Source organism: Coregonus lavaretus (assembly GCF_964263955.1).
Source record: "Coregonus lavaretus genome assembly, chromosome: 31".
NCBI lineage: Eukaryota > Metazoa > Chordata > Actinopteri > Salmoniformes > Salmonidae > Coregonus > Coregonus lavaretus.
In genome coordinates this window covers 35549490-35569773 of record NC_140018.1, presented here as the reverse complement: position 1 = coordinate 35569773, position 20284 = coordinate 35549490, and the positions used below count along the sequence as shown (strand labels likewise).

Here is a 20284-nt window from a genome sequence, read left to right as displayed (position 1 = left end):
GGAGAGCTCGGTTTGTTGTTTTCGAAAGTTTGTTGTTTTGAAAGTGTATTGAGAAGTTTCTTAGTAGCTAGCTAACTTTTTAGTTTGGATCCCGCAACGCAGGTGGCATCAGTTGCTGGGACTGCTACTCTTTGTCCAGTGATCCTGCCGACCAAGGTCGGGTCTGAGGAGCTATTTGGCGTAGCAGCTAGCTTAGCTGCTAGCTAGCTGCCTATCAAGCTAGCAGGGTTTCTTGAGGGCTTGAAAGCAGCCTGCGACACGGTTAGTCATCTCGAGGGACAATCAAGGCGGAATAACATGGTTGTGGATGGAATTGCAGAATCTCCACATGAGACCTGGACGGAGTCTGAGGACAAAATGAGGGAAATGATCTCTGAGAAATTGAAGATGGACCACAGGAAGATTGAGGTGGAGCGCACCCACAGGACTGGAAAACCCACCACCGGCCACTTGACAGGCACAGGCCGATGGTGGTCAAGTTCCTGAGGTTCAAGGACAAGGTAGCTGTTCTGGAAAGAGCCAAGAACTTGAGAGGAACATATATCTTCCTCAACGAGGACTATCCTGAACTTATCCCAGCCATGAAAGCTGCCATAGCACGTGGGGACATTGCTAACATCCGCTATGACAGGCTCATTGTCCACCCTCCCTCCCAGAAGCCTGGAAGGGATGAGAGAGCCAAGCCTATGGGTTCGTAGCTTCAACCCCGCAGCACACACACCAACTGATTAATGGACTGCTGAATGTATATATTTTTTATCTTGCTTTGTTTGCTCTTTTCCATATTATGTCTATCTCTGATAAGCTACCCAGGAAAGGGCAGAAAATAGCCCATATTAATATATGTAGCCTTACAAATAAGGTTCATGAAATCAATAACTTGCTAACATCAGATAACATTCATATATTAGCCATTTCTGAGACTCACTTAGATAATTCATTTGATGATACAGCAGTAGCAATACAAGGACATAACATCAATAGAAGAGACAGAAATGCTTATGGGGGAGGTGTTGCTGTATATATTCAGAGCCATATCCCTGTAATGCTTAGAGAAGATCTTATGTCAAGTGTTATTGAAGTGTTGTGGTTGCAGGTTCACTTGGCACATCTAAAGCCTTTTCTGTTGCTATAGGCCACCAAGTGCAAACAGTCAGTATCTAAATAATATGTGTGAAATGCTTGATAGTGTATTTGATGTAAACAGAGAGGTCTACTTTCTTGGGGACCTGAATATTGATTGGTTTTCATCAAGCTGTCTGCTCAAGAGGAAGCTTCCCACCGTAACCAGTGCCTGTAATCTGGTTCAGGTTATTAATCAACCTACCAGGATGTTTACAAACACTACAGGAACAAGATCATCCACATGTATCGATCACATCTTTACTAATACTGTAGTTACTTTGTTCTAAAGCTATATCCGTACCCATTGGATGCAGTGATCACAATATAGTGGCTATATCCAGGAAAGCCAAAGTTCCAAAAGCTGTGACTCTTATGTGGATGATGTTAAAAATATTTGTTGGTCTGTTGTGATTAATAAGGAGCATCCAGACGCTGCACTTTATGAATTTATGAAATTGCTTCTTCCAATTTTTGATAAACATGCACCTGTTAAGAAACTCACTGTTAGAACTGTTAAGGCTCCATGGATTAATGAGGATTTGATAAACTGTCTGGTTGAAAGAGATGGGGCAAAAGGAGTGGCTAATAAGTCTGGCTGCACATCTGACTGGCTGACCTATTGCAAATTGAGAAATTATGTGACTAAACTCAACAAAAAGAAGAAGGAACTGTATTATGAAGCCAAGATCAATTAAATAAAAAATGATGGAAAAAAACTTTGCAGGACTTTAAATGAAATGCCAACAATGAACAGTGAGCCATCGTATTCATGCATAAAAAAAACAAATAATGAAACAAAAAAGCATTGCAAGTTTAATATTGTAAAGTTAGTGTGGGAGAGGTGGAAAAATTAATGTTATCCATCAATAATGACAAACCTCCTGGCATTGACAACTTAGATGGAAAGCTACTGAGGATGGTAGCTGACTCTATAGCCACTCCTATCTGTCATATCTTTAATTGAGCCTAGAGGAAAGTCTTTGTCCTCAGGCCTGGAGGGAAGCCGAAGTAATTCCGCTACCCAAGAGTGGTAAAGCGGCCTTTACTGGTTCTAACAGCAGTTTGACCAAATACAATGATATTTCTCTGTAAACAAATTAACAACATACTTTGAGCATGTTTACAGAGAAGGGCATTCAACATGTACTGCACTGACACAAATGACTGATGATTGGTTGAAATAAATTGATAATAAGAAGATTGTGGGAGTTGTACTGTTAGATTTCAATGCAGCCTTTGATATTTTTGACCATAACCTGTTGTTGAAAAAACATGTGTTATGGCTTTTCAACCTCTGCCATATCGTGGATTCGGAGCTATCTATCTAATAGAACTCAAAGGGTTTTATTTAATGGAAGCTTGTCTAATGTCAAACATGTCAACTGTGGTGTACCGCAGGGCAGGTCTATAGGCCCTCTACTCTTTACTATTTTTTACCAATGACCTGCCACTGGCATTAAACAAAGCATGTGTGTGCATGTATGCTGATGATTCAACTGTATACACATCAGCAACCACAGCTAATGAAGTCACTGAAACCCTTAACAAAGAGTTGCAGTCTGTTTTGGAATGGGTGGCCAGTAATAAACAGTTGCTGAACATCTCTGAAACTAAGAGCATTGTTTTTGGTGCAAATCATTCCCTAAGTTCTAGACCTCAGCTGAATCTGGTAATGAATGGTGTGGCTGTTGAACAAGTTGAGGAGACTAAATTACTTGGCGTTACCTTAGATTGTAAACTGTCATGGTCACAACATATAGATTCAATGGTTGTAAAGATAGGGAGAAGTCTGCCCGTAATAAAGAGATGCTCTGCTTTTTTGACACCACACTCCAAAAAGCAAGTCCTGCAGGCTCTAGTTTAGTCTGATCTTGATTATTGTCCAGTCGTGTGGTCGAGTGCTGCAAGGGAAGACCAAGTTAAGCTGCAGCTGGCCCAGAACAGAGCGGCACGTTTTGCTCTTCATTGTAATCAGAGAGCTGATATAAATACTATGCATGCCAGTCTCTCTTGGTTAAGAGTTGAGGAGAGACTGACTGAATCACTTCTTCTTTTTATAAGAAACCTTAATGTGTTGAAAATCCCAAATTGTTTGCATAGTCAGCTTACACACAGCTCTGACACACACACTTACCCCACCAGACATGCCACCTGGGGTATTTTCACAGGATGGGGTGGTCCAAAATAGGGGAGGGTTGTCAAATTCTTTTTTTTTTTGCTTTGGGGAGGGTTGTTTGGTTTTGGGGGGGGGGGGGGGGGGGGGGGGGGGGGGGGACACAGGGGAGGGTAGTGTGTTTTTTCCCTGGTTTACATTTTATATTCTGCTCATATGTGCCCTATAAACAATGACTTGACTTACTTTTGATATCACCCTAATAAAGTTTAGAAACATTTGTGAAGGTTTGGTATGTTGTGGCTATTATTAAGCTTTAGCTACTGCAGGCCGATGATGCAGTATGAAGGCAGTGCACCCAGGCGCTCCAACTGACTCCGACAGTTGAACTTAAGGTGAGGAAGACTGTTTCAGGCCTACCAGAGTTACTCCTATAATCAAACAATATAATGCTTATCTTTACACAACATATTCGGATCAAACATGAACAAATTACCCCCCTCCTGTACGTCTATATCTGTATAGCAGACGCAGTAGCCATCTGACATAAAGAAATTAATGTTGGTGTCGTAGCATGCCACTGGCATATCTCTATCTCTCTTGGGTTAGGCCTAAACACGGCTGGCCCGCTCATAAGGCAGGATTAGGCGGCTGCGTATGGCGGCAGAATGGCCAGGGCAGCATTTTCTGACAAAGACACACCTCCAACAACAACGCATAAAACCTCACATAATTCTGCCAAAGAAACAATGACAATTTCTCTCAACCAGTGGCAGATGGGCTTTTTAGGTTAGCGCTGATGCCACCCTGTGATAAGCAGTGCCCACTTTCTCAAAGTCATGGGGCACAAAATATGTTGCTTGTCCATTCACAGCATGCCTCTCTAGGGTGCTGTTGGAGAGATGCATCACTGCGGCACTCCACCAACTTTCCGTAAAAAATAAATAATCTAACAAAACTCATGTAGCAGATATAGGATATGGTAGAAAGAGTATGATGCATTTTTCTGTAGCCTACAGGCTGGAGATCAAATGTATGACAATCTAACAAGATGGACACTTTTTACATTGTGCAGGTTTCTCCGATCAAATAGTCTAACCTAAATGGCGCCCAATCAAATAAAAAATGTTAACAAAAAAACAGGACAGGTCAAAGTTTAACTTAAGGTGAGGAATACTGTTTTCTGCTAGGTGACCTAAACTGGGACATGCTTAAACCACCTGACCAAGTCCTAAAGCAATGGGACTCCCTAAGTCTTTCTCAGATTATTACCAATCCCACAAGGTATGACTCCAAACACCCAGAAAAGGCTACTCTCCTTAATGTCATCCTCACAAATAATCCTGATAGGTATCAGTCTGGTGTTTTCTGTAATGACCTTAGTGTTCACTGTTTTACAGCCTGTGTTCGTAATGGCTAATCAGTGAAACGACCTGTCCTGATTTCTAATAGACGCTTGCTAAAAAACTTTAATGAGCAAGCCTTCCTTCATGACCTGGCCTCTGTAAATTGCTATAGAATCAGCTTGATCCCCTCTGTTGAAGATGCTTGGACCTTCTTTTTTTATATTTTCAGTGGTATTGTTAACAAACATGCCCCCATAAAGAAAATGAGAATTAAAAACAGGTTCAGCCCCTGGTTCGACCGTGATCTGGCAGAGTTACTCCACCTCAAGAATTCCATTTGGCGAAAGGCTCGGCACACGCTTACTCAGGCAAATGAGAAATAAGTGCACTCAGGCTATCCAGAAGGCTAAAGCTAGTTACTTTAAGGAGCAGTTCTCTCTCTGTGGGTCTCCAAAGGACCTCTCACTTACATGGCTCTCCATCACATGATTGCGTCTTTCTCACAGGCTACAAGTGAAGACAGACACATCGGGACGCAACTGCGTGCGTCCTTATCCAATTCCGAGGTGCATATTGAAGATATTGGAAGAACTGTCCACATTTACTTTTCATCAGCCAACAAGATGAGTTGGCCTAACAAACAGCAAAAGCACCAGCCTATGTCAATCTACTATCCCCCATAGTAAAAAAGTTTACATATTCTATTCTGTGCAAGAAATAAATATTCCAAACATAGTCTGGGACAGTTGTGGGATGCGATAGATCCCAAATTAATACAACCACTAGCATAAAAAAAACAATTTTACGCAATGAGATCAGAACGTTTAGCTTAAAATGTTGATAAACTATTAGGCTATTTCTCCACATTATAAGCGCAGCAATGCGCACACCGCAGTAGGCTATAAGCGCAAATGTTCCATTAGCGGGAAAACACCATTATCAAAAGTGACCACAAATGCGATTATGCATGTAATGCTTTTATTATGAAGGTGCATTTTTATGGTGAAAATTATCTTCCCCAAACTTGAAACTCACACGCTGCTTATGTATGCCAGTTAGGCTCTACACTCCTTGTAAAGCGGATTAATCCTGTGTAGCTCAGTTGGTAGAGCATGGCGTTTGCAACGCCAGGGTTGTGGGTTCGTTTCCCACGGGGGACCAGTATGAAAACAAAAATGTATGCACTCAAAAATGTATGTAAGTCGCTCTGGATAATAATGTCTGCTAAATGACTAAAAATGTAAAACAATTAATGTGCTTAATTTTAAGAAGTTATTTGGACCCTTTACAGTAAGGGAAAAAAGTATTTGATCCCCTGCTGATTTTGTACGTTTGCCCACTGACAAATAAATTATCAGTCTATAATTTTAATGGTAGGTTTATTTGAACAGTGAGAGACAGAATAACAACAACCAAAATCCAGAAAAACGCATGTCAAAAATGTTATAAATTGATTTGCATTTTAATGAGGGAAATAAGTATTTGACCCCCTCTCAATCAGAAAGATTTCTGGCTCCCAGGTGTCTTTTATACAGGTAACAAGCTGAGATTAGGAGCACACTCTTAAAGGGAGTGCACCTAATCTCAGCTTGTTACCTGTATAAAAGACACCTGTCCACAGAAGCAATCAATCAATCAGATTCCAAACTTTCCACCATGGCCAAGACCAAAGAGCTCTCCAAGGATGTGAGGGACAAGATTGTACACCTACACAAGGCTGGAATGGGCTACAAGACCATCGCCAAGCAGCTTGGTGAGAAGGTGACAACAGTTGGTGCGATTATTCGCAAATGGAAGAAACACAAAAGAACTGTCAATCTCCCTCGGCTTGGGGCTCCATGCAAGATCTCACCTCGTGGAGTTGCAATGATCATGAGAACGGTGAGGAATCAGCCCAGAACTACACGGGAGGATCTTGTCAATGATCTCAAGGCAGCTGGGACCATAGTCACCAATAAAACAATTGGTAACACACTACGCCGTGAAGGACTGAAATCCTGCAGCGCCCGCAAGGTCCCCCTGCTCAAGAAAGCACATATACAGGGCCGTCTGAAGTTTGCCAATGAACATCTGAATGATTCAGAGGAGAACTGGGTGAAAGTGTTGTGGTCAGATGAGACCAAAATCGAGCTCTTTGGCATCAACTCAACTCGCCGTGTTTGGAGGAGGAGGAATGCTGCCTATGACCCTAAGAACACCATCCCCACCGTCAAACATGGAGGTGGAAACATTATGCTTTGCGGGTGTTTTTCTGCTAAGGGGACAGGACAACTTCACAGCATCAAAGGGATGATGGATGGGGCCATGTACCGTCAAATCTTGGGTGAGAACATCCTTCCCTCAGCCAGGGCATTGAAAATGGGTCATGGATGGGTATTCCAGCATGACAATGACCCAAACACATGGCCAAGGCAACAAAGGAGTGGCTCAAGAAGAAGCACATTAAGGTCCTGGAGTGGCCTAGCCAGTCTCCAGACCTTAATCCCATAGAAAATCTGTGGAGGGAGTTGAAGGTTCGAGCTGCCAAACGTCAGCCTTGAAACCTTAATGACTTGGAGAAGATTTGCAAAGAGGAGTGGAACAAAATCCCTCCTGAGATGTGTGCAAACCTGGTGGCCAACTACAAGAAACATCTGACCTCTGTGATTGCAAACAAGGGTTTTGCCACCAAGTACTAAGTCATGTTTTGCAGAGGGGTCAAATACTTATTTCCCTCATTAAAATGTAAATCAATTAATAACATTTTTGACATGCTTTTTTCTGGATTTTGTTGTTGTTATTCTGTCTCTCACTGTTCAATTAAACCTACCATTAAAATTATAGACTGATCATGTCTTTGTCAGTGGGTAAACGTACAAAATCAGCAGGGGATCAAATACTTTTAGCCTTCACTGTAGTTGTGATACAAACCTTATTTTTTATTTTATTTTTTATTTTTTGTCATTTAGCAGACGCTCTTATCCAGAGCGACTTACATGAGCAATTAGGGTTAAGTGCCTTGCTCAAGGGCACATCGACAGATCTTTCACCTAGTCGGCTCAGGGATTAGAACCAGCGACCTTTCGGTTACTGGCACAACGCTCTTAACCACTAAGCTACCTGCCGCCCCTTATCAAAACATATAGGCCTATGGGCTAGGCTACATGAGGTGTGCGACTATGATTCTAAAAAGTCGAAGGGGAAAAAAGGCATTGTTTCTTGCCTTACGCTGGGCATTATTCACAAGTGATAATATATAATTCACAAGTGATAGGCTAATATTGTCACCCATCAGACTATTCTTGATTTAATCTTTACATATACTAAATTTGTGTGAAATTTGGTTTGATTTCGAATGGACCATTATCATGCACCTGTCTCGAAACAGGGGCAGGGGAAAAAATACATGTAAGCTATGCACTTAAATATTGAATGGAGGACGCTTTTCCTGGGGTTCATTTTCATGCCAGGCAGGTAGGCTATACTCCTGTTGTAAGATTTTAAAGAGAAGCAATGTGCTTAATATTAGGAAAGTTAAGAAATAAATATAGTAGGCCTAGCCTATAGAAAGCTGAAGGGATCCTCCTCTTTTAAAGAGGTCATCACTCCCGCAATTGCATAGCCTATAGAAATGTTGCGCAACATGAGCTCATGGGCACTCGTGCTTGATTAGATTTTCGATAACATTTGCATTGATGTCAGAGTGATTAGAGGGACAATAGAGTGCTGAGTACCAGGCAGTTAGCAAGTTTGGTAGGCTACTAATGACCACCAGCAGCATCAGTGCTTGGAGAAGCCTAATCACCTGACTAAACGGTCATGTGGAATTAGACTGCCTTCATGACTCGTGACCGCCATTGTGGAAAATACATATTTTCAACGTCTGGAAAATACGTATTTTCAACTTTAATTCAGAACCGAAAATTAACCTAATTTCAACGTCCAGAAAATACATATTTTTCAACATCCGGAAAAGACTCCTTTCAACATCCTGGAAAATACTTATTTTAACCTTTCATTCAGAACCAAAAATTGAACCTAACTTTAACATCTGGAAAATATGTATTTTAGACCTCTTTTCAACGTAATTTTGCTTACTGGGACTATTCTAGTTTTGCAGGGGCAGCATTCTTTGGTCTTGTCTAGGGCAGCAGAAAGGCAAGGACCGGCCCTGGGCCTAAGCGTCTCTTCTTTTATATAGGATATGTTATTATTATTTATTAAAATATGAATATCATACAGTGGACACCTAAGCCTATAGGCAATTGCATGCAATGCCCTGATACATTTAGTGCTCAAAACTCTTTTAGCTGAACTGTGAGGTGGACAAAATTTGTTATAGGCTGTTTTTAAGGACACGTAAACGTGGCTCATTTGGCCAACATCCATCGTTTATTGATGGCACTTGCTGCGCCAGGTTGGATCTGAATGCATATGGATGTCCATTAAATTTGTCAAATGTCCGGTAAATTAAAATCTTCCCTGTCATGTTGTCCTGCGTCAAATTTTCCTAAAGGAAACTCTGAAATGGCATACAGTTTTTATGAAGATTATAGAATATTCACATGAAAATCTCTCGCCAATTGGATGGAAACCTAGCTATTGACACCGTAAAGACTGGCAAGTGCGCTAGTCCAGTGTCAATTTGATTATGCCTGCACATCATGGTTCACCAGCAGCCCCAAACATCTAAAGAATAAGCTACCAGTCAAACAAGATCATAAGAATTGTACTTAAACTTCCCCCTCATACTCATCTGGAGGTTAAGCATTTTTTCGTCTCTATGTCTGCAATGTGTCTATGTAATTGTCAGTGGCGGTGCATGGGTAAAATCACTGGGGAAGCCAAGCCCCCCCCCCCCCCCATATTACAGCCCATGTGTTGTGATAATTGCTTTGTTTGCTCTATAACCTGTTAATTCATATGCCTTGCGACCGTGATATCTAGGCCTAAAGGCCAAGACAATAAGAAGACATAGTGGCAGAATAAATTCAACCACACCTTTGTTTTAACAAAAAACGGATAGCAACCTCTGTCCAGTGAAGTCCACAAAGCATATTGCATGTACAGTAACAGAAAGTTACATGACCTACAGCATGGTCAAGCAAGTTAATGTTTCCGAAATTTTCGGACCACTAAACAACCAGTGGTGGACAAAGTACCCAATTGTCATACTTGAGTAAAAGTAAAGATACCTTAATAGAAAATGACTAAAGTAAAAGTGAAAGTCACCCAGTAAAATCCTACTTGAGTAAAAGTCTAAAAATATTTGGTTTTAAATAAACTTAAGTATCAAAAGTAAAAGTAAAAGTATAAATCATTTCAAGTTCCTTATATTAAGCAAACCAGAAGGCACTATATTCTTGTTTTTTAAATGTATGGATAGCCAGGGGCACGCTCCAACACTCACACTGTTTAGTGAGTCCGCCAGATCAGAGGCAGTAGGGATGACCAGGGATGTTCTCTTGATAAGTGTGGTGGTTGGCGGAACCCTCAACCTTCTGGCCCGTAGCCCTGCGTGGCATCGACTGTGCCACAAAAGCATGCTGAAGTGGCAAAGTCGATATCCACGTTTATAAACACAGGGTCCCTACAGTTATTGTTATTTGTGGTCATAAACCTTATTTTGAGTTAATTCTATGAAGAGGGAAGGTGTTCAATTTATTTGACAGTACAAGGGTAGGGTCATGTGAAAATATTTGTAACTTTGGGGAGAAGGGTGCATTTTTTTTATGACACCTTGAGTTGGACCAGCCCCTCTCCCCCCCAGTGAATTTCGATCTGTCCTTTGGGGTAAAGGACTAATATGAGAAAGGAAGTCTAAGGTGTGTGTATTAAGTACATTTTAATAATGCTTAATTATTAGTAAATTTTGGCCTATCCTAAGTGTAACAAAGCTCTGAGTCTGTCTGGCATTATGTCGGACATAATGGCTGAGTTTACACAGGCAGTCCTATTCTGATCTTTTGCCACAGATCATTTACATTTTAGTCATTTAGCAGACGCTCTTATCCAGAGCAACTTACAGTTAGTAAGTGCATACATTCTTCATACTGGCCCCCCATGGGAATCGAACCCACAACCCTGGTGTTGCAAGCACCATGCTCTACCAACTGAGCTACAGGAGGCCTGTGAATTTGACTGCCCGTGTAAACGCAGCCAATGTATAAACAGGGCTCTATTTTCGGCTGGCGTTAAGGCGGTGCTAGTGTCAAACGCATGCTCTTTGGCAATTTCGACTTGTAAAAGCCAGCACTCTGCTGTTAGTAATTTACCTGTCCCATATCAGCTCGCTTGCACTGAGGTGGGAGGGGTGGAAATATTTGAGGTGTGTCCTTAAAAATGTGCCAATTTCAAGCAGCGCTACTGGTGATATTTAAGACTCACCTAAAGCTGGTCTTAGCGGTAATGCAATTGATTATGGCACCGATTTTGCCAGCGGAGGCGCACACCATAGGGCTGGGACGATGCCAGTATCGGGATACTCTGTAGTGGCGTGGGAAGGAAACAAAACAAGAAGTGGATTTCACTTCTTTAGGAAAACAGCCTTAATGTTGCAAACAAACATCATTATGTTGTCATCCAGAGTCACATTTATTTATTTTCCAAGCGAAAGCACATAATATTTTACATACAGCACGTTTTTAAAGGACCAAAGTGTGTGTTCTGCTTTGGGTTTTCATTTTCGAAATGCGAATGCAATGTGCGTAAACTAATATTTCCATGTTAAAGCCAGAATTTGATTAGAATTTTGCTCTGTCTTTTTAAGCCTTATCAATAGCCTAGTGAATTTAATCTTTCTTATTGACTACGTTTGGCATGTCAATGTCCAGACTGCAATTTACAGTAGGCCTAGACCCTATATCAGTGTGAATGCTATAGCCTATGTTTAACAATGTATTTACATATTGAAGCAATGCAATTAGAACAATGTGGACCGCAAACATGTTCAACATATTTAGCAAATATGGGGCAGGCTATTTAACAAACTAGGCTACAACGGACTAACATTCGAATTGGAGTTGATGACAACACAATGCATAAAAGACCATAAATACACAACTTGAAGCAACCAAATATTTAGCCATGGAGCACTTTCTGTTTGGCCAGTGAGGTATCAAGCCTCGACAAACCCAGCCCTTTCGCGCCATCGCCAGCTACTGCGCTCATAATTCCAGTTGTGAAAGCTACCGCCAGCGCTAAGATTTACTATTGCGTTAGGCTTTTTAAAATAGAGACCACAATCTTATCTCTGCTCAATCACATTCACATTTTAGGTGAAAAATTACAAGATAAGATTCCGCTCTGAAAAGTACACCAGTGTAATTTTTCTTCTCAATATGCAGGATTACAGTTGCATCTTAAAAAGATGTGTGCTCATGTGTGATGATAGTGTTAATGTGTGATAATGACCGTGTCATGGACACAACTGAGTGCATATCACTCACCATTATTGTGAAGAGATTAATTTCACTGAGTTATTAATTTCACAGGGCAAGAGGAGTAAAATCAATTAATTATTCTCAGTATCACCATGATAGTGACAGAATATTATAGCCTAATTCTATATATTTGAATTAGTGAAAGAATATCACAAGAAATAAGAAATAAGAAATGTAACTATTATTTTATTTTACTAATGGATGACCCCCATCTGTTGTTGAGGTCTTAAATTCTAGGTTCTAGCCCCTCACTGGATTCTGTCAGATTCCTCACGAGCATTTCTGTTGTGAATCACACTTCTACCAACCATTTCCTTATGGCAGACAAAAGATCCAGTGTCCTGTTTGTTATCTCTTGCTGGGTTAATCTGGAAGTTTATTGACACTCACTCACCTTGTAGAATCCAGCCACTGCTATTGTCCCTACAGTTTATGTATTATCCCCTCTGCTTTTTTATAGGGCAGTGACAGCTTGCCGGCAGTGCCCCATCTTGAGTCATTATGTGTCAGCCATGTTGTGTTGTGAAGGGAGGAAATAGCCTGTGTTGCTGGTGTGGTGACGATACTGCTGGCATGGCACTTGACTTTGGACCCCATGATTCACTGGTTGACTCACAGCTTTGTATTATTGAGACAATGTTGTTGTAGTCTTTTCTTTTGTAGTCCTTAAGGTTACACAGGTATGACATAGTTCAAAGAGTTACAGGAAAGTTAACCCTGTAAATACTAGAATTGATTGACTAAATCACTAAAACTACCATAACATTTTTATAAATACTCCCTTGTTTTCTGTTTCTGTTACAATCCTCCTTGCCAAAGAGAGAGAGCCAGGTATTGGTACAGAGGTGCAGACAGTTATTGGCTTGTATGGGCAATGGCCTTATGTTTGACTTCTGGGGTCATTTCTACACTGAAGTTGTGTGTGTGTGTGTTTGTTTGTTTGTTTTACATTTCTCAGTACCAAACATCTCTGACCAAACATGCTTCCACTCCTTTCAGTTTCCAAAGTCAGCAGCAGTTCAAATGACTATGGCACAGTGAGGTTTACCACAATCTCAACATTTACAATGACAATGAGTCAAGATGAATCCTTGTTTAATGCCATCCACGAAGAGGATAAAAGCGTCCCAATTATAAGGAGAGACAACACCATAAATAAAATACCAGTACGTAATTTTACTATTTTAAGAATTGCATTTATTTTTAAGGACTTACTATGAGCTAAATATGTTCTCAAGAAAATTAATTGTGGAGTGTGAGTATCCCCTCTTTCTGTGTCTTTAGTGTGACTCAGACCTGACCTTTGACATAAGGCCTAAGCTAGGAGATGACTCTGGATCCGCCATTGGCAACATGGCAAAGAGCGAGGGGCTTCTAGCAAACAAAGAAGCTCTTGAAGGTAACGTCCAACTTATTTACTATATCTTATCGAGTCTATTTATTTCCTCCATATTTACTAACGGATGCACTCAGAGGAGGCTGGTGGGAGGAGCTATAAGAGGATGGGCTCATTGTAATGGCTGAAATGGAATCATGGAACGGAGACAAACATGTGGTTTCCATTTGTTTGATACCGTTCCATTTATTCTATTCCAGCCATTCTAATGAGCCTGTCCTCCTATAGCTCCTCCCACCAGCCTCCTCTGTTTGCATGGTGGTACTTGTAGTCCAACATTCTTATTAGATTCTTCCTCTTTGCAGCTACAGTGGGGAGAACAAGTATTTGATACACTGCCAATTTTGCAGGTTTTCCTACTTACAAAGCATGTAGAGGTCTGTAATTTTGCAGAAAAGTATCCCCAAAGAATGATGTTTCCATTTTTAAGTAATTAATTTGCATTTTATTGCATGACATAAGTATTTGATCACCTACCAACCAGTAAGAATTCCGGCTCTCATAGACCTGTTAGTTTTTCTTTAAGAAGCCCTCCTGTTCTCCACTCATTACCTGTATTAACTGCACCTGTTTGAACTTGTTACCTGTATAAAAGACACCTGTCCACACACTCAATCAAACAGACTCCAACCTCTCCACAATGGCCAAGACCAGAGAGCTGTGTAAGGACATCAGGGATAGAATTGTAGACCTGCACAAGGCTGGGATGGGCTACAGGACAATAGGCAAGCAGCTTGGTGAGAAGGCAACAACTGTTGGCGCAATTATTAGAAAATGGAAGAAGTTCAAGATGACGGTCAATCACCCTCGGTCTGGGGCTCCATACAAGATCTCACCTCGTGGGGCATCAATGATCATGAGGAAGGTGAAGGATCAGCCCAGAACTACACGGCAGGACCTGGTCAATGACCTGAAGAGAGCTGGGACCACAGTCTCAAAGAAAACCATTAGTAACACACTACGCCGTCATGGATTAAAATCCTGCAGCGTACGCAAGGTTCCCCTGTTCAAGCCAGCGCATGTCCAGGCCCGTCTGAAGTTTGCCAATGACCATCTGGATGATCCAGAGGAGGAATGGGAGAAGGTCATGTGGTCTGATGAGACAAAAATAGAGCTTTTTGGTCTAAACTCCACTCACCGTGTTTGGAGGAAGAAGAAGGATGAGTACAACCCCAAGAACAACATCCCAACCGTGAAGCATGGAGGTGGAAACATCATTTTTTGGGGATACTTTTCTGCAAAGGGGACAGGACGACTGCACCGTATTGAGGGTAGGATGGATGGGGCCATATATTGCGAGATCTTGGCCAACAACCTCCTTCCCTCAGTAAGAGCATTGAAGATGGGTCATGGCTGGGTCTTCCAGCATGACAACGACCCGAAACACACAGCCAGGGTAACTAAGGAGTGGCTCCATAAGAAGCATCTCAAGGTCCTGGAGTGGCCTAGCCAGTCTCCAGACCTGAACCCAATAGAAAATATTTGGAGGGAGCTGAAAGTCCATATTGCCCAGCGACAGCCCCGAAACCTGAAGGATCTGGAGAAGTTCTGTATGGAGGAGTGGGCCAAAATCCCTGCTGCAGTGTGTGCAAACCTGGTCAAGACCTACAGGAACTGTATGATCTCTGTAATTGCAAACAAAGGTTTATGTACCAAATATTAAGTTCTGCTTTTCTGATGTATCAAATACTTATGTCATGCAATAAAAAGCAAATTCATTACTTAAAAATCATACAATGTGATTTTCTGGATTTTTGTTTTAGATTCCGTCTCTCACAGTTGAAGTGTACCTATGATAAAAATTACAGACCTCTACATACTTTGTAAGTAGGAAAACAGAAGAATGATTCAAACCTGCAGATATCCACTTACAGTAAATTAAGAGACTTGTTTTTGTTTTTTTAACTTTTAATGTATAAAGGGTGGGTCACCATTGAGACCAAGGGAGCCCTGTGAACACGAACACACACTATTTAATATAATTACATTTTACATTTATGTCATTTAGCAGACGCTCTTATCCAGAGCGACTTACAGGAGCAATTAGGGTTAAGTGCCTTGCTCAAGGGCACATCGACAGATTTTTCACCTAGTCGGCTCGGGGATTAGAACCAGCGACCTTTCGGTTACTGGCACAACGCTCTTAACCACTAAGCTACCTGCCGCCAGGTAGAATAAAAACAACAACATTAATCAAAACAACAGTGTCATGATTCTTGAGTTTCTATTCCTCCAGAAATTCTCAATCAAGGTGTGTGTAGCTCAGGTACATGACGAAGTGAAAGGGCTAGTATGCTTTTTGTCTCTAAAAAAACGATAGATGTAGTGATTGTTATCCTTTCATTTATTTTGTCATGTGTAGTTTCCTAACAGAAATGTTTCTATTTATTAGAGATGATTGTAACTTTTTGACCGACTCCCGATCTTTTATAACCATAATGTACTGTATATATACAGTGGGGGAAAAAAGTATTTAGTCAGCCACCAATTGTGCAAGTTCTCCCACTTAAAAAGATGAGAGAGGCCTGTAATTTTCATCATAGGTACACGTCAACTATGACAGACAAAATGAGAGAATAAAATCCAGAAAATCACATTGTAGGATTTTTAATGAATTTATTTGCAAATTATGGTGGAAAATAAGTATTTGGTCAATAACAAAAGTTTCTCAATACTTTGTTATATACCTTTTGTTGGCAATGACACAGGTCAAATGTTTTCTGTAAGTCTTCACAAGGTTTTCACACACTGTTGCTGGTATTTTGGCCCATTCCTCCATGCAGATCTTCTCTAGAGCAGTGATGTTTTGGGGCTGTCGCTGGGCAACACAGACTTTCAACTCCCTCCAAAGATTTTCTATGGGGTTGAGATCTGGAGACTGGCTAGGCCACTCCAGGACCTTGAAATGCTTCTTACGAAGCCACACCTTCGTTGCCCGGGCGGTGTGTTTGGGATCATTGCCATGCTGAAAGACCCAGCCACATTTCATCTTCAATGCCCTTGCTGATGGAAGGAGGTTTTCACTCAAAATCTCACGATACATGGCCCCATTCATTCTTTCCTTTACACGGATCAGTCGTCCTGGTCCCTTTGCAGAAAAACAGCCCCAAAGCATGATGTTTCCACCCCCATGCTTCACAGTAGGTATGGTGTTCTTTGGATGCAACTCAGCATTCTTTGTCCTCCAAACACAACGAGTTGAGTTTTTACCAAAAAGTTCTATTTTGGTTTCATCTGACCATATGACATTCTCCCAATCCTCTTCTGGATCATCCAAATGCACTCTAGCAAACTTCAGACGGGCCTGGACATGTACTGGCTTAAGCAGGGGGACACGTCTGGCACTGCAGGATTTGAGTCCCTGGCGGCGTAGTGTGTTACTGATGGTAGGCTTTGTTACTTTGCTCCCAGCTCTCTGCAGGTCATTCACTAGGTCCCCCCGTGTGGTTCTGGGATTTTTGCTCACCGTTCTTGTGATCATTTTGATCCCACAGGGTGAGATCTTGCGTGGAGCCCCAGATCTGTCATAGTTGACGTGTACCTATGATGAAAATTACAGGCCTCTCTCATCTTTTTAAGTGGGAGAACTTGCACAATTGGTGGCTGACTAAATACTTTTTTCCCCCACTGTAATTAAATGTAAATGTGTGCACTTTGGATATTACACACACTTTGACGAAATGGACACTGTACATACAACTGTGTTGAATGTAATTCATTTAGTGTGGCCAGTAGTCTAAAGTGTACCTTGTAGTCATTTGATGTCTTATGTCCCATCGCTCATTATTATTGCTTAATGAGCGGAAATGAAGAGTGACCTCCCTCACACAATACACTGCTTGTGTTGCAACATGAGAAACACCTTATTATGAAGCAGAGCCATATAATAGCCATATCTCTCTGACTCTGATCACTGTCAATACACAGTCTTGAATCACTGAGGTCATAAAGAACTGTATTACTACATTTCTGAACCAGATTCTATTATGTTATCTTGCAAACACACATTTATTACATATTGTTATATGCTCATAGAGAAACTGTAGAAAGTTGATCTCTATTCAGATCTACAGTGCATTCAGAAAGTATTCAGACCCCTTGACTTTTTCCACATTTTGTTACATTACAGCCTTATTCTAAAATGGATAAAATAGTTTTTTTCCCTCATCAATCGACACACAATACCCCATAATGACAAAGCAAAAACTGTTTTTTAGAAAATGTATTACAAATAAAAAACTGAAATAATACATTTACATAAGTATTCAGACCCTTTACCATGTACTTTGTTGAAGCACCTTAAAGCCTTGAGTCTTCTTGGGTATGACGCTACAACCTTGGCACACTTGTATTGGGGGAGTTTCTACCATTCTTCTCTGCAGATCCTCTCAAGCTCTGTCAGGTTGGATGGGGAGGGTCGCTGCACAGCTATTTTCAGCTCTCCCCAGAGATGTTCGAAGTCTGGGCCCTGGCTGGGCCACTCAAGGACATTCAGAGACTTGTCCCGAAGCCACTCCTGCGTTGTCCTGGCTGTGTGCTTAGGGTCGTTGTCCTGTTGGAAGGTGATCCTTCGCACCAGTCTGAGGTCCTGAGCGCTCTGGAGCAGGTTTTTATCAAGGATCTCTCTGTACTTTGCTCCGTTCATCTTTCCCTCGATCCTGACTAGTCTCCCGTCCCTGCCTCTGAAAAACATCACCACAGCATGATGCTGCCACCACCATGCTTCACCGTAGGGATGGTGCCAGGTTTCCTACAGACATGAGGCTTGGCATTCAGGCCAAAGAGTGGAATCTTGGATTCATCAGACCAGAGAATCTTGTTTCTCATGGTCTGAGAGTCTTTAGGTGCGTTTTGTCATGTGCCTTTTACTGAGGAGTGGCTTCCATCTGTCCACTCTACCAGAAAGACCTGATTGGTGGAGTGCTGCAGAGATGGTTGTCCTTCTGGAAGGTTCTCCCATCTCCTCAGAGTGATCATTGGGTTCTTGGTCACCTCCCTGACCAACGCCCTTCTCCCCCAATTGCTCAGTTTGGCTGGGCGGCCAGCTCTAGGAAGAGTCTTGGTGGTTTCAAACTTCTTCCATTTAAGAATGATGGAGGCCTCTGTGTTCTTGGGGACCTTCAATGCTGCAGACATTTTTTGGTACCCTTCCCCTGTGCTTCGACACAATCCTGTCTCAGAGCTCTACAGACAATTCCTTCGACCTCATTGCTTGGTTTTTGCTCTGACATGCACTGTCAACTGTCAGACCTAATATAGACAGGTATGTGCCTGTCCAAATCATGTACAATCAATTGAATTTACCACAGGTGGACTCCAATCAAGTTGTAGAAACATCTCAAGGATGATCAATGGAAACAGGATGCACCTGAGCTCAATTTCGAGTCTCATAGCCAAGGGTCTGAATACTTATGTAAATAAGGTATTTCAGTGTTGTTGTTTTTTGGTCTAAAAACCTGTTTTCGCCATGTCATTATGGGGTATTGTGTGTAGATTGATGAGGGGAAACAATTATTTTATCCATTTTAGAATAAGGCTGTAACGTAACAAAATGTGGAAAAAGTCAAGGGGTCTGAAAACTTTCCGAATGCACTGTATGTGAGTGGGGATATTGTAATGTGAATCGTAACCATTGTTTAGTTTAAACCTTCATGCACTCACACACAAGTGTTAAATGATTAAATACATAATTGAATTGCCCGGATAACACATGCAGGTTAGCGTTTTTCCTCATTAATCTTGTTGTGGAGACAGCTCTGCAGCGTGGTCGTTAGCTGGCAAAGCCACAAAGTCATAAAATCGAATTTTAAACCTAACCTTAACCCGAAATGTAACCACATTGCTAACCCTAATGCCTAACCCTAACCTTAAATGAAGACTAAAAAGCTATTTCATTAATTTTTTACAATATAGCCAGTTTTGACTTTGCAGCTAGCCAAAGGGGAAATCGCTCAGTTCTGCCTCCAGGAAAAGACTCATGACAATAAACATCAACCTGCTTAACACATTGCCACGTCTGACTTCAGAGTTAGTCAAACCTACTGTCTCACTAGTACTCTCCTTCCATCTAGAGCTCAAAGGAAGAATACTTTGACTGAATCTCAGTTGAATTTGTCACACGTAATACCCTAATACCATACATGGTCTTTGGTCTACATAGTTCATTGCTGTTTTACCATGTATCCATCATTCCAACATTAGCCGGGGTATTAAAACAACAACGACAGCAAAACACTCCAGAAGACTTCTGCATTGCCCAGGCATTGACCTGAATACAGTATGCATATACTTTAGTTATGTATTCTATTCATGATAACAGATTATCTTTCTATGTAACTCGTAAACCCAGTGCTTGACTTGGACTGAATAGGTGCCGGTACTCATTTTGGGTCCCGGTACTGTTTACATTTAGGTGCAGGAGCTCTACAATACTTTTGAGCTAATATGCTATAAGAGGAACAGGAGCTCAAACAGTAGAACATTTGAGCTGCTGATACTCAGCTCCAGTGAACTCCGGCCGAAGTCAAGCACTGCATAAGCCCCATAAAGCAGAGGTGAAAAATGCAGGCCCATGTTTAGTGTAAGGGTAGAACAATAAAAATGTTCTGAATAACAGTTTTTGTTTCTTTTTTTGAGAGCTTTCTTCTTTTAGAGAAGGGAAACTGATGTAAGAGAAGGGAAAGTGATGATGGTGTTGTAGGAAATGAATTTCCCCATCATCCTAATCATCAACCCCTGATTGTGCCACAGGGACAGTTCTGCGGATTTGTCAGGTGGTGAGGCAGCTGATTGGTTGACGTTCATCATCCTAGCTCTACTAATGGCCAAATTGTCTGTCAATCAAAACAGCTAATTGTTTGTGTTTTCTTTCAACACGCCTGTC

The 20284-nt window shown here is 41.5% G+C and overlaps 1 long non-coding RNA gene across 1 annotated transcript in view; it reads right to left on the bottom strand.

The window, feature by feature from the left end:
• Positions 1-12518, bottom strand: part of LOC311106717 — a 69816-nt gene extending 57298 nt beyond the window's left edge. Inside the window, exons 1-2 of the long non-coding RNA XR_014610356.1 lie at positions 12400-12518; positions 10951-11049 (exon numbers count right to left, since the gene is read on the bottom strand). This is a non-coding gene — a long non-coding RNA (uncharacterized lncRNA). The remainder of the gene's footprint in view (positions 1-10950; positions 11050-12399) is intronic.
• Between the last annotated feature and the right edge of the window lie 7766 nt (positions 12519-20284).